This window comes from Solanum verrucosum, unplaced genomic scaffold, assembly GCF_900185275.1.
Source record: "Solanum verrucosum unplaced genomic scaffold, falcon-dt-bn FXZP01000133.1, whole genome shotgun sequence".
Classification (NCBI taxonomy): Eukaryota; Viridiplantae; Streptophyta; class Magnoliopsida; order Solanales; family Solanaceae; genus Solanum; species Solanum verrucosum.
This window is the reverse complement of record NW_026020355.1, coordinates 217,005-231,742: the sequence shown is the minus strand read 5'-3', so window position 1 is coordinate 231,742 and position 14,738 is coordinate 217,005.

Sequence of the window (14,738 nt, the reverse complement as noted above, 5' to 3'; positions counted from 1 at the left end):
ATTTTAAAGGTATATATGTGACTATGTGGACATCATAAATATTGCATAATTATAAAAGTAATGTGTCCACGTGGGCACATATATACCTTTAAAATACACTATTAAATAGTGCAGGGGGTAAAAGTCCTCCATAAAGTTTTGTCATAACAACAATTTCAGCCAAAGTTGGAGTATTTTTCAGACCCTTTTCCCTAAATTAAATAATAAAGTATAAGTTTGTATCAATAATGGATGTCAACATTCTTACAATTACTAATTGTGTGCATATTGAAAGTTGTGAAATAAATATCCCAAAACATTTATATTTATTTGTAATATAAAGCTTTGCTATATCACATACTCGTACATTCAATGTACTAATGTTATTCTACTTGCATCTTTTTATGATGAAGATACACGTATTCAGGATCATCAATATGTGCTTCACTGAGATCACTTTACACTTCCCATTTGAGAGTCTTGGTGATTCATCCTTGAATTTCAATGGACCCCATTTTTCATTTAGTATTTAATTTGGGGCGTTGAGGGTCTTATCCCAACGTCCATGTTGAACTTAGAGGCTTCATAGATAGCTAGAGTTGAGTTATTTCAGAAATTCTTTCTTTAAATGTTTAGCGAATATTATATTTTGCTAAAATGAGCATTCGAGATAGTTGAATTGTATTTTTCTCTTTAAAGCTTTTAATTTGCTTGAGTCAAATCTTCCGCTAAGTAGTCAGACCGATGATTCTCTTGAGAGCTAGCAATGGTTCTCAAATGTCGGCCATGTCTAGGATGTAGTCTCGGGGCATGATAGTAACACCTGATCCACTAGTACAAACTCAACCACGGTTGTTGAAACACGCAATGACACTGCCAAGGGATCCGAACTCATACTCAACCGAGAAGCAGAATGCACATATACATATAAAAAAATAGAGCCTGGATCAAATAAAGTCCAGGCGAGCTAATGGCATAAAATAATGGTACTTATTATAACAACCTTTGATGCCTCAGGCTCCGCCCTCCCTAGAGCTGCATACAGATAGGTCTTTCTGCATCTACCTTGAGCATCATTCCTATTACTAGACCTGCCTCCCCAGGGTCCACCCCGTGTTTACTGATAACCGCCTCACCATTACTGACCCTGGGCACCACCTGTAGCTGGGGTTGCTACCACTGCCACTAGCTTAGCTAGATGTGGATTAGGTGCAATCATCCCACATCGGGGATAATCGCTAGACCAACGATAAAGCTCACTAGAGCAATAGCAACCCTATAACTCAGAACATCAAATAATGGTATAAGGGTAGAAACGTAAGAAGAGTAAGCAATTTAACATAATTAACAAGAGAAATAAGAGGAACCAAAACACAAATATACAAAAATCTAAAAGATCCCTCCAAGAACTTGGAAGTCATGAGTACAAAGCTACTAAATAAGAAGATTACAAGTCCCAAAAGTGGATGAAAACAATAAACTTATCCCAAAATACAAAAGACTAGTTAAAAAATACTTATGGAGACAAGTAAGATCCAGAATTCCATGTGCTCACCCTGGCCTCCACATACAACAATTACCGGCTCAAACTCAAGGTTGATAGTTGGTGTCCAGACCTGCATCACGAAATAGATGCATAGTGTAACATGAGTACCAAAACAATATATAATCAGTAGGCATCATAGCCCAACTAAGCAAGAAAAGTAAAGACTATATGAGAAGTAGGAATTAAACATAAAAAGACATAAAAATTGGAACTCTAATATAAATGCACACGAGTGTTTTAAAGAACTGATATGAAGTAAGTAACTAGAGAACTAAAACCTTACTAAACCCATAAGCCCAAAAGGCACACACATGTGCAAGTTTAAATAAGAATCTGAATGGACCCCCAAAAGCCCGATAGGTACATAAAATAGCTATAACTACTAAGAACTGAACCCGCTGAGTCAAGAGTCGGAGAGTGTGTATCCCGGACCTTGAACCATAGATAACCTCTGAAAGTAACCAATAAGTTCATCAAAAGCCAAAGAGTATGCAGCCCAAACCTCAGACCATAGATTGGACTCCAAAAGAACCAAATAGTGGGTAGCCAACCCCATGACCATCATGGATAGGCTTTGAAAAGTAGCAAATATTATCAAGCCGATAGGCATCAACTACGTAGAGGTGACAGAGCCTGAATCATGGACTATGGCAGTAGATCATGGACTAGACCTTCAATCTATGACTATAATAAGGTGTTGAAAAATACCATGCATAATCATCATCACGACACCATTGTGGAATGACGTCCATACCAAGGTAACCAATACCATACTCCCAGCTTCAATTGAATCGAATCTGAAACTATCAAACAAAGCCTGATGTCTCAACTGTGTATCACTAGGGCAGTAGAAAAGGGAGTAATCGATCAAAGGACATTGGAGCTGAGTTATCACCTAATCTAAAGTCCATTCTACCAGACTCTAGTCTGGTACATCAATCTAAAAGGAGATAAGTTATCCAAAATGATGTCAGAGTAACACAAAGGCCTATCAAATCTAAAATCAGCAAGTCTAACGCAAGCAATTGTCAATACCTAGACTAAGGACAAACATGTTTCCAACAATATCCAAAACAAGCTCAACACATACCACAAGGTAAGAATGATCAAAATAAAGGAAACCAACTTCCCAACATGTCCTGAAATAAACTCGAAACATGATTTCTATGTAATTAAGCATGATCCACCATGTACCCAACTCTATTACACAAATCAACATGTATTTATATTCTCAAGCTCAATATAAAAATCAGAAAGCCGCAACCTTTCTCAAGGTAGACTATGCAAGCTTCTAATTCATATATTTAGAGTTTTCCCCTTTTATATGGCCTCTGAACGCTGCTATGCTATCAAAAATGGGATCACTACATCAACACGATCATTTAGACACCAAAAACACATTAATCAGAGATGAAACAAAATTCAAGATAAATTAGGAATGTAGTATCCACACTTCAATTCTTAGATTTGACTCTGTCAAATGGTCCATTTAAGCTCCTCAAACTAGTGTCCAAAGATTGAACATAATTTGGGGCTAAGAAAGTAGTGAATCAACCACATGCATGTAAATCTAAAATTAAGTTTACTATAAAAGGTTAGGAAGCCCCTTCGGGATATAATTTACCTCAAAATAGAGGTCCCCGACAATCCCCAATCACCCCCAACGCATACCAAAGAGCTTTCTGGACACTTACGATTTGAAATCACCTGATGTGGAGATTTGTAGTTCAAGATATGAAATGCTAAACTTTGATGAAAAAGATGATCGTAGATTGTCCTTTTAAAGGCCAGACCTCTTACTTCTTCGCGAATGCAAGGTCCAGGGCCTTGATTGTAGACCACTGATACGCTCAAATTACACCTCCCTAAAGAAGTATAAGCGATCGTTGTCAAATAAAGAACCTAACTTGTAGATTGGGGTCGATCCCACGAGGAATATGGTTGAGACTTTAACTTAACTCACGATTATATTCGAAGCCCTGGAGGAGAAGGATCAAAAAAGCGATGAAAGGAGTAGTCGGCGCTTTGCCGAATAGTTTCGCGAAGCAGTATTATACCGCCCAATGGTCCAAACCGTGAAGGTTCTAAAGGCAAGCACGAAACGGTGATGAGACAGACGAAGGGCGAGTCCCCGAAGCCATTCGGCAACATCGACTAACTTCGCCGAAAGATCCGCCAGCGCTATTTTCTAAAGTCTATAAATATTGAACTTATTATTATTTTTAAGTGTCGAAATTTTATTTTAATTTCCAGAATAGAATAGTACTTTTTAGATATTTTCTCTCAAGTTTGGAAAGGGTTTTTGGGAACTTGAAGAAAGGAGTTCATCTTCCCCAAGTTGGAAGTGGGTCTTCTCTATTCTTCTTCCTTTGCTTAAATTAAGGTTTAATTTCTTATACCCATTTGATTTTACTATTATTTTAGGTGTATTTTGGTATTTCTTGATGTGTGGCTAAAAACCACCATTCTTGGGGTGTGATTTAGCAAATATGTGTTGATATTGTTGTTGGGTCTTGCTTGCTGACAGGCTAGATGTATTTTAATGGTGATTTCACCTAGTGGTTGTGGTTTAATCTAAAGGGTTTGTAGTTGCAAATACAAAGACCCTCATGTGTTTTCGGCTTGCCCGAGAGGGAGGTCGCGAAACCAAGACCACTAGACTGATGGCCTAAGGAGTGGGTCGACATGAGGTTTAGCCCGAAAGGGTGAGCCCTAGTCCCATATCCTAACACTTAGCTCGAGAGAGTGAGTGGGGTAAGGCGTAGGCTGGTCTTCATGCGGCAAATGGGTGTCCGAGAGGAACCCATTTGAAACGGGGTAAGTTGCCCGAGAGGGAACTTATTTCCATTTAAAGCTTAGCCTAGTCACTATTATTTTGCAAATTTCCTATCGAAAGCATGTACCCAACGATTTATCTTAGCTTGTATTGCGGTCACACCCCAAGAACTTTTCCTCATACTTTATTTTCTTGTTAATTTTATCTATTTTTACTACTTGTGTCAAAATCCCCATTTGATATTTGACACTTTTGTGTCACCCCCTTTAATTTACTATGTTTTTGTTCGTTAATGTCTTTAGGTACGACTAGTTAGAGCTAAATTTTATTTTTCTATCAATTCTCAAAACCACTCCCTTGGGACACGACCCCAACCTTTAGTTGGGTTACTATAATATTGACGATCGTAGACACTCATACCGTAGGTTAGTGTCGTTGGTCATGATAAGCATCAGGCAAGTAGTAACGAGGAAAGTTCTAACGTTGGCCACCATTAAAAAGATTTCTAAGTGAAAGAATTATCAATGCATGCAATAACACTATTCAAGAATTACTTAGTTACTATTCATATGTTGTTAATCGCTCATGGTTCCCACAACCCTAGTTGTAGATTTAGTTACCCATAATAGCAAGAACACAATTCATATTTTTAGATGAAGAAATCATGAACTTACGTAATAAGTAGAAGAAACCTAGAATCTCAACTTGAATTGCAAAGTCAAAATCTTCGAAATGAACTTAGTAAATTAAGAATTGCTAAAGTTGCAAGTTAATCTCCAAAGTCAAGAACTAAAATAAAAGTAATAAAGTCTAACCCCCAAAAACGAGGTTTACATGCCCTATATATAGAAAAATAAATCCTAACTAAAAAGGAAATGAAATAAGGAAATAATGTTTCAGGACGCGTCTTCGATCTATGACACTGACCTATGGACTGTTGATTGACCTACGGTCCATAGGTCCCTTCCGTGAGTCAGGACTTAGGCAAATTTTCAGCTTCCAAAACATCGTCATCTCTGGAAAAAAACCACAGATCAACAGTACGGACCGTGGTTTAATCCACGGTTCGTAGATCCTCCTTCGTAGTTTCACACTTAGAATCTTTCAAATCAGGTACTGGAACCCCTTCTCTGAAGCATTTGACAAAGCGATAGTACGGTCCGTAGATCAATCTATGGTCCTTTGATTACAACCGTGGTTCCACACTTGGTCAAGAATTCCTTGATCTCCTTTAATGCCTTGCCTGCCCATCTACAACACCCATTTACGGAGCGTGAATGGACCTACGGTCCGTAGATCACTTCCATAGATTCCCTTTTCTACACATCCTTCAGATGTGTCTCTCAGTATCCATGTCTAAACATATTTCCTGCAAACATTATAAGAATACATAAAAATCAATACAAAATGGCCCTAGACACACACAACTCTTAAGTGAAATGTATTAAAAATACCGTAAACTCACGGTATATCAACACCCTCAACTTAAATTCGTTGTTTGTCCTCAAGCAACGCACTAAGACTCTAAACAACACTTGTATAGAAGCAAACATTTCAAGCACAAACAATCACATGGCTCTCTACCCCGATTTTCTTCTTGAGTACAAATCTTTTCTCTCAGACTCAACAAGCTAACTCATGCGGTTCAAAACATGACAAAGATCGACAACTAAACACACAACATACACTGTTTTACTATCACCAAGGTACCTACTTTCCGACAATGTAACTAGTACCCTTACTTCAAACGAAATCCCTTTTTTTTCACACAATGAATATGATTCAAGTACAAGGATTCATTCAACACTCACGCTTAGAAGTAATTTCCAGTACAGTCAGTGCTCAATACCATAGACTTGCCCTTATTTTCACTGCTTAAACTCTCAAAACTAGGTTCTAGGATCGCTATAGGACTTTCTTGGCTTGTAACGTAGGCTCAATGTCAGGTGTGGTACATTTAGGTACTTTTTAGTGACTTTCTCCCATCCATGACATTACATTTTAGGCTTTCTACCTATTTTTTCCCTATTTTTGAAATCCTACCATTTTTTCTTCTTTCCCTCGATTCTTTTCAATCATGGATGTGGCTTTCAATTTTTTTTAGCTCTTTCTTTTTCCCTTTCTTCTTTTTCTTGCATTTTATTCTCTTCTTCAACACCAAACTCTTTTCATACCCAGTTTTATTTCGGTTTCCTCTTTTATAGCCACCCTCAACTTAAGGGTTTTCCATTAGTTGAGGTGCACAATACCCGATTTCAGACCAGGGCCAAGATTGAGGTCACTTTTTACATTAGCCACCCTCAACATAGGCTTTTGGCCTAAGTTGAGGTACACATGTCCAAGGAGGGACCGGGGCTTGTTTTATTTAAAAAGATATTTCAGACTGGTTTAAGAGTCGCCACTTAATTTTTTAAAGGGAAATTAAGAAAACTGATTTTTTTCAAAAGATTAAAAACAGAAAATCTAATGAAAAATAATTAAGGGGGTTCGAGGTTCATATTAGCATTTCGGGAAGAGTTTGAAAGCACCCGAAACACCCGCTAATACGCGGTTATCCGATAATTAATTATTTGGCTAAAATAATTTAATTTAACTAGAATTGCAGAATTTGACTATTTTATAGTTAGAACTATTTTAAAGGGAAAGAGGGGGAATATTTAAATGTTATTTAAGTGAGCTATCTTGCAAAATTTATTTCTTTAAGTCTTGTTAATAGCGGACTGACTTAGTTAATTTTTCAAATCAAAATGGACGTCTTTCGGGGATTTGAATTGTTGATCTTAAGATTAATGACAAATATTAACAAGTAAATAAATGTAATAAAACAAAGAGGGAAAGAGATTTGGGCCCAAATCTGGTTTTCCTGTCCGTCTGGGCCAGTATTTGAGCCTAATTTCTACTTTGGGCCTTACACCCATTTCCACACCTGTCCTAGACTAATAATATTGTGTTTGTGGCCCAATTTCTCTCTTGGTACTTGTCCTAACAACTATCAAATAATGATAATTAAAATGCAAAGGGCTTAGGCCCAAAAGTAACAAAATATAACTTTTATAATAAAAGTCGGCTTGTTGGCCCAATTTCTTCAACTCTCTGATTCGATGCATATTTTCAGGCTCCAGGACCTGTTCGTCAAATTTTATAGACGGCTGACTCGATAAAGAGAAGCACAATCCCCGAAATGCAAGGATAGGAAGTGGAATCCCCATGGACTCAAGAGGGGTTCACATCCGACAAGAAAAAGAAAGGGAAAACATATTAGCGAATTTAGTTTTTTCAATGACTTGAGAAAAGATCATATTTAAAGAACTTTAACACCAATTCAATCAAATAAGTAAACCCAAGCATAGAAAAGAATCACACGAGTTAATATATTAAAATCTTGTGTAGTCAAATAATTATTTTAACATAAAAAGAGGGAATGAAATAATATAATGAAAGTATTAGCATTCCTTTTTCTATTGCCTGGTGACCGCAAATAATGAAGGAAATATGGATATGCATTCTTGATAGTGAAAGAACAAGCACTGGCTTCATGCAAAACGAGAAGAGCACAAATAGTAAGAAGCAACGTATATTGGTAATCAAATTCATGAAGTATACAGAACCTTGACCACCATTAAATTATGCCTCAAAATTCTCCGAAGACAGTAAACAAATGAGGTCCTAATTCACTGATTGGCATAGTCCTATCATAGCACTCAAAAAATATGAAGGTCGTGCAAACTTAAGAATTAATAAATTCTAACTTTCAAAAGAGGAGAGAAAAGAACAATGAAACGTTAAAAGAAACAACCATTGACCGACTAAGCATCTTCAATAATCAGGTGACTAAAAATCTGAGACATGCCACTATGGTGTAGAACAGAACAACATTGATGGACAATTTTTTTTTTTAGCACACAACGGGTTACAAATATAGACGTAACAAGACATAAAGATAATGCTAGCAATTTGGAAAGAAACAAGAACTAGACGTGGACATTTTATAAGTTCAAACTACAAGGGGTAAGCAATTATTTTCACTTGGAATAAGCTGAACAAAGGCATAAAAATGGCTCAAATATGACAACTAAAACAGCAAGAAATTTATTGGAAACTCGAGTTGCCATGATAAGAGGATTCAAACTAAAACCAGAAAAGAAAAATATGCCACTATTACGAAAAGGCTAAATCGAAGCTCAAGTGAGTAATTGGGAAACACAAGCATCCTTTAACTTGACGCGAATCTCGATTCGATGATTTAAACCTCATATAGGACAAGTTTAGATCATACTACCAATAAATGAGACAATTTAACTGAAAATCGCAAATTTCAAAGCATGAAACCTTAAACAAAAACTCAAACTAGACAGAATCTAATGCAAATCGTACAAGCATAGGGTAAGATTTGAATAACCAAGTTTGCGAGATCAAAAAACAATACATGAATCTGCCACATAATTAAAACGTGAAGCAAGAACTAAGCCATATCTATTCAACCAAACTTGAATGACAAGAAAATTATATAATCTATTAAAACATGCCAAATTTAAAGCTAATGAAAAAAAAATCGACACATAGAGAGATTTTCCAACTTGACATAATCATGCTTCAAACAAAAAACTAGCTGTCATAAACCAAAACTTCTATAGCATAAGAATGAGAGCTGTAAAAAAAAAAAAAAGGGAGGAAGGCATTGTTACCTCTTTCTGGGCAGCGACACTAAGACAAAACGAGCAGGCGAGCAACGACTCTTCCAACACCCGGATTTGAAACTCGAACAACCAACTAGAAACCTGGGCAGAAACTTAAACCCAACACTGAAACATATACCTTCTCTCTTTCGAAATGTGTTTTAGTACCTCATTGAAATATTTCTGCTCAAGCTATCTTGGTATTTTTCACTCCAAAAAATTTCACAAAAATCTTCCCCTTTTTCAACTCTCTGCCTTAGTTCAAAACAAAAAAATTAACTCTCGAAAAAATCCCACCCTTACAGTGAACAACAAGCGAGTATATATAGAAATGAGATTAGGGCTCAGGAAAGGAGAGGGAATGGACGAAAAACCCATAAAACCAAGGCCCAATTCCAAATTCAAAAATTAAAATCTTTCACCATTTTGGACAAACATCCTTTTCTGAAATTTTTGCCTCATTCCGAAAGAGGAAAGGGGAATTCGATGCTTGGGATCGAAGGCTTGTCCTTGGATGTCAACGTGGCTCAATCTCAAGGCCACAAGGATGAAAATCGCAAAGGCTCAGGACAGGAACATGATTGTTGTTCGTCTGCTCTGGTGGAAGCGGAAGATGCGGAAAAGCTATTTGCTTTCTGTGAAGACGACATGTATTGGCGTTGCTTTCCATTTGGTAGCTGATGCCTTGGATTGTGAACGTTGGGGAGAAGGAGTTGACTGTCGTGTATAGCTGTTAACGTTTGGAGAAGAAGAAGAAACGTGGTGGGGTCGGTCGGGTATGTTGATTTTGTGGGTTTGGAATGTTTGAGATGGTAGTATTATTGGGAATGGGTTGTTTGCTGATGGGTCTTGTTGTTTATCAACTAATTGGGCCGGGGTTAATTGAATAAGAATTGGGCCTGAGATATCTGAAAAAGGCCCAATACTAGGGTGTCCTAAAAGGTTAAAGGAAACGTTAGATTTTGGCCAAAATTAGTAGTAAAATCAATTAACAATTTGGCCAACAAATTAAGAAGTAGCCGAAAGAATTAATTTTAGAAGATTCGGCAAGAGTTCATGTAAGACAAATTAATATAACTAATTTGTGAGCTCTTTAATCTTAATGAAATAAAATAATTAACTTAACCATAAACTATTCGATTTACATATAAACTTATTAATCCGAAAATTAAAGCCGTAATTCAAACTGGAAGATATTTATTTCAACAAAGTAAAAATCTTCGCCATAGTTTTCAAACATTTATAAAATATACTAATTACGTAAATAAATATATGAAATATATATATTTATTATTCGAAATACTATAAACCCGACTAAAAATACTTAAAATAACCTTGAAACTATTTGAATTTTGTAAAGCTAATTATTTTAAATCGTTTGAAAATTAAGAGGCTCAAAACTAATTATTATCGGGGAGGATTAAAATTGAGTGTTAACAACTGTCCCTCGTTTTACTCGGATTGATGAAAGAAATTCGAAGAAAATGAAGTTGACTAATCCAATTTTGACCAACCACACCTCCATCTTTTGGAAAAGGGATTTGGTATGGACTCTAGGAGTTATGGCCGAACCCCGGAACTGGGTTTCCTACATATCTCAGGCTATATGAGGATTTAGGCCACTTGTAGTTCAATACGCTTGATTGACGCACGATTTGAAAGAATTCATAAGTCATCTCGATATCAAATTATGGAGGTATCGGAATGCTAGAAAATGGGATTTAAGAGAGAATGATGGAATACAGCTGAGTTTCAACACTGATGCTGCCTACATATCCCTCAACTTAGGAAATCAGGCTGCCTGTAGTTCGACTCAATCGGTTGAAAATGAAGTCTATTTTGCAAGAAAACCTTTGGTTATGGAAAATGACAAAGTAAGTCGAGTATGAAAAGGAGGCTTGAAACCTCTTAGTCATGAATGTGGCGCGCTTCACACTCATAATTAAGAACTTACACGAACATGATTTCCAAAGCTCTTGGTACATTGTCACTCAGAATGGAAAGCTTCTTCCGGTAGAGACCAAAAAATTTTCGGATGCGAAGCCGAAATCGACAAACCCAATGAAAATCCCACCTGCCTTTTAACAAGGATGTGGTTTGATTGCGGTGGAAGTCGCTCTTCTGCTCGCGTCCTAAGAGTTTGTCACTCATCTTTGGACTATGTCCCAGTTTGCTGCTAAGAAAAAATTCACGTTGTGCTGCATCCTTTATGATGTCATCCGCACATGTGGTTTGTTTTGGAGAATTCATCCTTTCTGATGCCCTCGACAAAGACTGAAATAAAACTCATTAGCATAAAAAATGCAATTCAAATGGAGAGATAGTGTCTTTTACCGTGTTGACACTTAATTTCACTCCTTGAACGTTTGACATCAACTCTATCGGGTTTGACGTAAAGAAAATAAAACTTGTGTCTCATGTTTACAATATAGTCTTCAATGTACTCTTCCTTTGATGTCAAAGTAATAAACTAGGTTGATGTAATATATTGACAATTTTCTTGATGTCGTTGTTGATGATTTTCTTGATGTCATTTTTGTAAAGAAAAAAAATTATGTAGTCGACGTTCATTTCTCTTGTGATGGGTAAATTTTTCTCTTGCGATACATGACTTTTTCTCTTGCTATGCATGGTTTCTTCTTCTTGCTATGTATAAATCTCTTCCTGCGATACATGACTTCTTTTCTGCGATGTATAAATCCTTTTCTTGCTATGCATGGTTTCTTCTTCTTGCTATGTATAAATCTCTTCCTGCGATACATGACTTCTTTTCTGCGATGTATAAATCCTTCTCTTGCTATGCATGAATCTCTTTATCGCTTTGCATGACTTTTTCTCTTGCTATGCATGGTTTCTTATTTTTGCTATGCATAAATCTCTTTCTCGCGATGCATGACTTCTTTTTCGCGATGTATGAATCCTTCTCTTGCCATGCATGAATCTCTTTCCTGCGATGTATGACTTTTTCTCTTGCGATGCATGAATGTCTTTCCCGCTATGCATGACTTTTTCTCTTGCTATGCATGATTTTCTTCTTGCTATGCATGATTTCTTTCTCTCGCTATGCATGACTCTTCTATTGCAATGCATGGATTTCTTTTCTCGCGATGCATGAATTTTTTTTTCGTGATGCATGAATTTCTTTCCCGCTATGCATGACTTTTTCTCTTGCTATGCATGGTTTTCTTCTTACTATGCATGATTTCTTTCTCTCGCTATGCATGACTCTTTTCTTGCAACGCATGGATTTCTTTTCTCGCAATGCATGAATTTTTTTTTCGCGATGCATGAATTTTCTCTTGCAATGCATGAATCTCTTTTCTCGCGATGCATGAGTCTTTTGATGATGCCTCCCTGATACCAAACGAAGATAATGCTTCATCGAGCAACTTAGGTGATCTTCTGGGTATCCTTTGGATAGAGGTATCGTCTCAGCCGATAATGTAAATAAAAATGACCATCGGAGTAGTGGTATCATCTCCTTTGACAATACAATATAAATGACTCTTCGGGTAAGAATATTATCATATTTGATAATATAATGTAGATACACGTCTTACAGGTATCTTTAGTCGCTGGAAAATAATAATAATACTGATCTCTTTGCGGCTTTCGTTCGTTCCATCTTTGAACATAGTTGTACGTTCATTATGGACTTCGCCTTATTGGGAATTGAATGAAATAATGTTATTCATATTCCAAAATCTTTGATATATGCAACATAAGATATTTCCTGCACCCATAGAAAAATTGTTAGTTTAAAGAATGAACTGATCTGTGTCGATCTCTTCGGTTGTCTGCTCCTTCTCTTGCTATCTCCGGTTGATTTCTCCGATCTCCCGCTTCTTGATAGATAAGACAATATTTTTTTTGCAAGAATAATTGAAAGGTGAGGGAATTTTTTTTTTTTTTAAAAAAAGATTTTCAAAAATAATGTTTGGAAAAGGTCACTGCCAAGTGTCATGCCACGACAAACTTAATGAATATTTTTGACGTTGGTGCCTCGAGGTCTATCTGGTTACTTGTTGGGAAGTATTCAAAGTTGTTTTAAACTGTCGATAAACCCAGTTGAAATTTTTGAGGTCATTATCAAAAATTTATGTCCCAGTTAATTGTCTTGGTGTATCTTTAATCGTTGGTGATCAAATCACAGAATTTTTGAGATCCCCTCAAAAATTCTGTCCCAGTTGCGAATTTCAAAGTAGCTTCAGTCTCGACTTTGTTGGAGAGATCTTATTTTTGAGAATTTTTGAGTCCCTCTCAAAAATTCTGTCCCAGTTTCTATTGTAACGGAAAAAGAAATCTTACTAGAGATATGACCGAGCCGTTATGGCGCCTACGTATCCCATTGAGGCAGGAATCAGGTCAAAAGTAGTTCCCCCTCTCGAGGATTAACAAAAATAAGAAAAGTTCAAAAAAACTGATCGAGGCCGACACGTATCTCATTCTTGAGAATTCAGGTCGAATGTAGTTCAAATATAAGGGAAAATATTAAAAGGGGATAAGGGGTGACTGAGGCCGACATAGACCGCCTACGTATCTCATTTTTGAGAAATCAGGTCAGACGTAGTTCATTACATAGGGATAGATTTTAAACAAAGCAATTACAAGCAAATAGAGCGATTACAAGGAAATAACCGAAGTACAAACTGAAGCTTCACACATAATATCTCTTGACAGCATCTGAGTTGATCGGTTTCGGCCATTTGGTGCCATCCATCTCCGACAGGATCAAGGCACCTCCGGATAACACTTTGTGAACCATGTAGGGTCCTTGCCAATTTGTTGTGAATTTCCCTTTGTACTCATTCTGATGAGGGAAAATGCGTTTGCGAGCCAACTGACCAATCTCAAACATTCTGGCTTTTACTTTCTTGTGGAAAGCACGGATCATTCTCTGTCGATACATTTGTCCATGACAAACAACAACCATTCTCTTCTTATCAATCAACGTTAACTGATCAATCTGTTTGTGGACCCATTCAGCATCGTTCAATTCAGCTTCTTAAATGATTCTCAATGAAGGTATTTCAACTTCTGCAAGTATAACTGCTTCTGTTCCATATACCAGCAGATACGGAGTAGCTCCAACTGATGTTCTAACAGTCGTTCGGTAACCCAACAAAGCATATGGCAGTATTTCATGCCAACCTCTACGATTATCAATCATTTTCCTCAAAATCTTCTTTATGTTCTTGTTGGCAGCTTCTACGGCTCCATTCATATGGGGACGATAGAAGGTTGAGTTATGATGAGTAATCTTGAATTGGTCACATATCTCTCTCATCAAGTGACTGTTGAGATTCACTCCATTATCAGTGATGATGGATTCTGGCATTCCAAACCTACTTATCAAATTGTTGCGAACAAAATCAGCTACAACCTTCTTGGTCACCGACTTATACGAAGCTGCTTCCACCCACTTGGTGAAGTAGTCAATGGCAACCAAAATGAATCTGTGTCCGTTAGAGCCGGCTAGCTCTATCGGACTAATGACATCCATGCCCAAGCTACAAATTGCCAAGGTTAACTCATAGCATTGAGTTCATGGGGCGGGACACGAATCAAATCTCCATGCACTTGACATTTATGACACTTCTGCACAAACTTGCAATAGTCATGCTCCATAGTCATCCAAAAATAACCGGCGCGAAGGATCTTCCTCGCCAAAGTGAGCCCATTCATGTGAGTACCACAAATTCTGGCATGTATCTGGTCCAGAAGTTTTGCAGCTTCATTAGCATCAACGCATCTGAGAAGA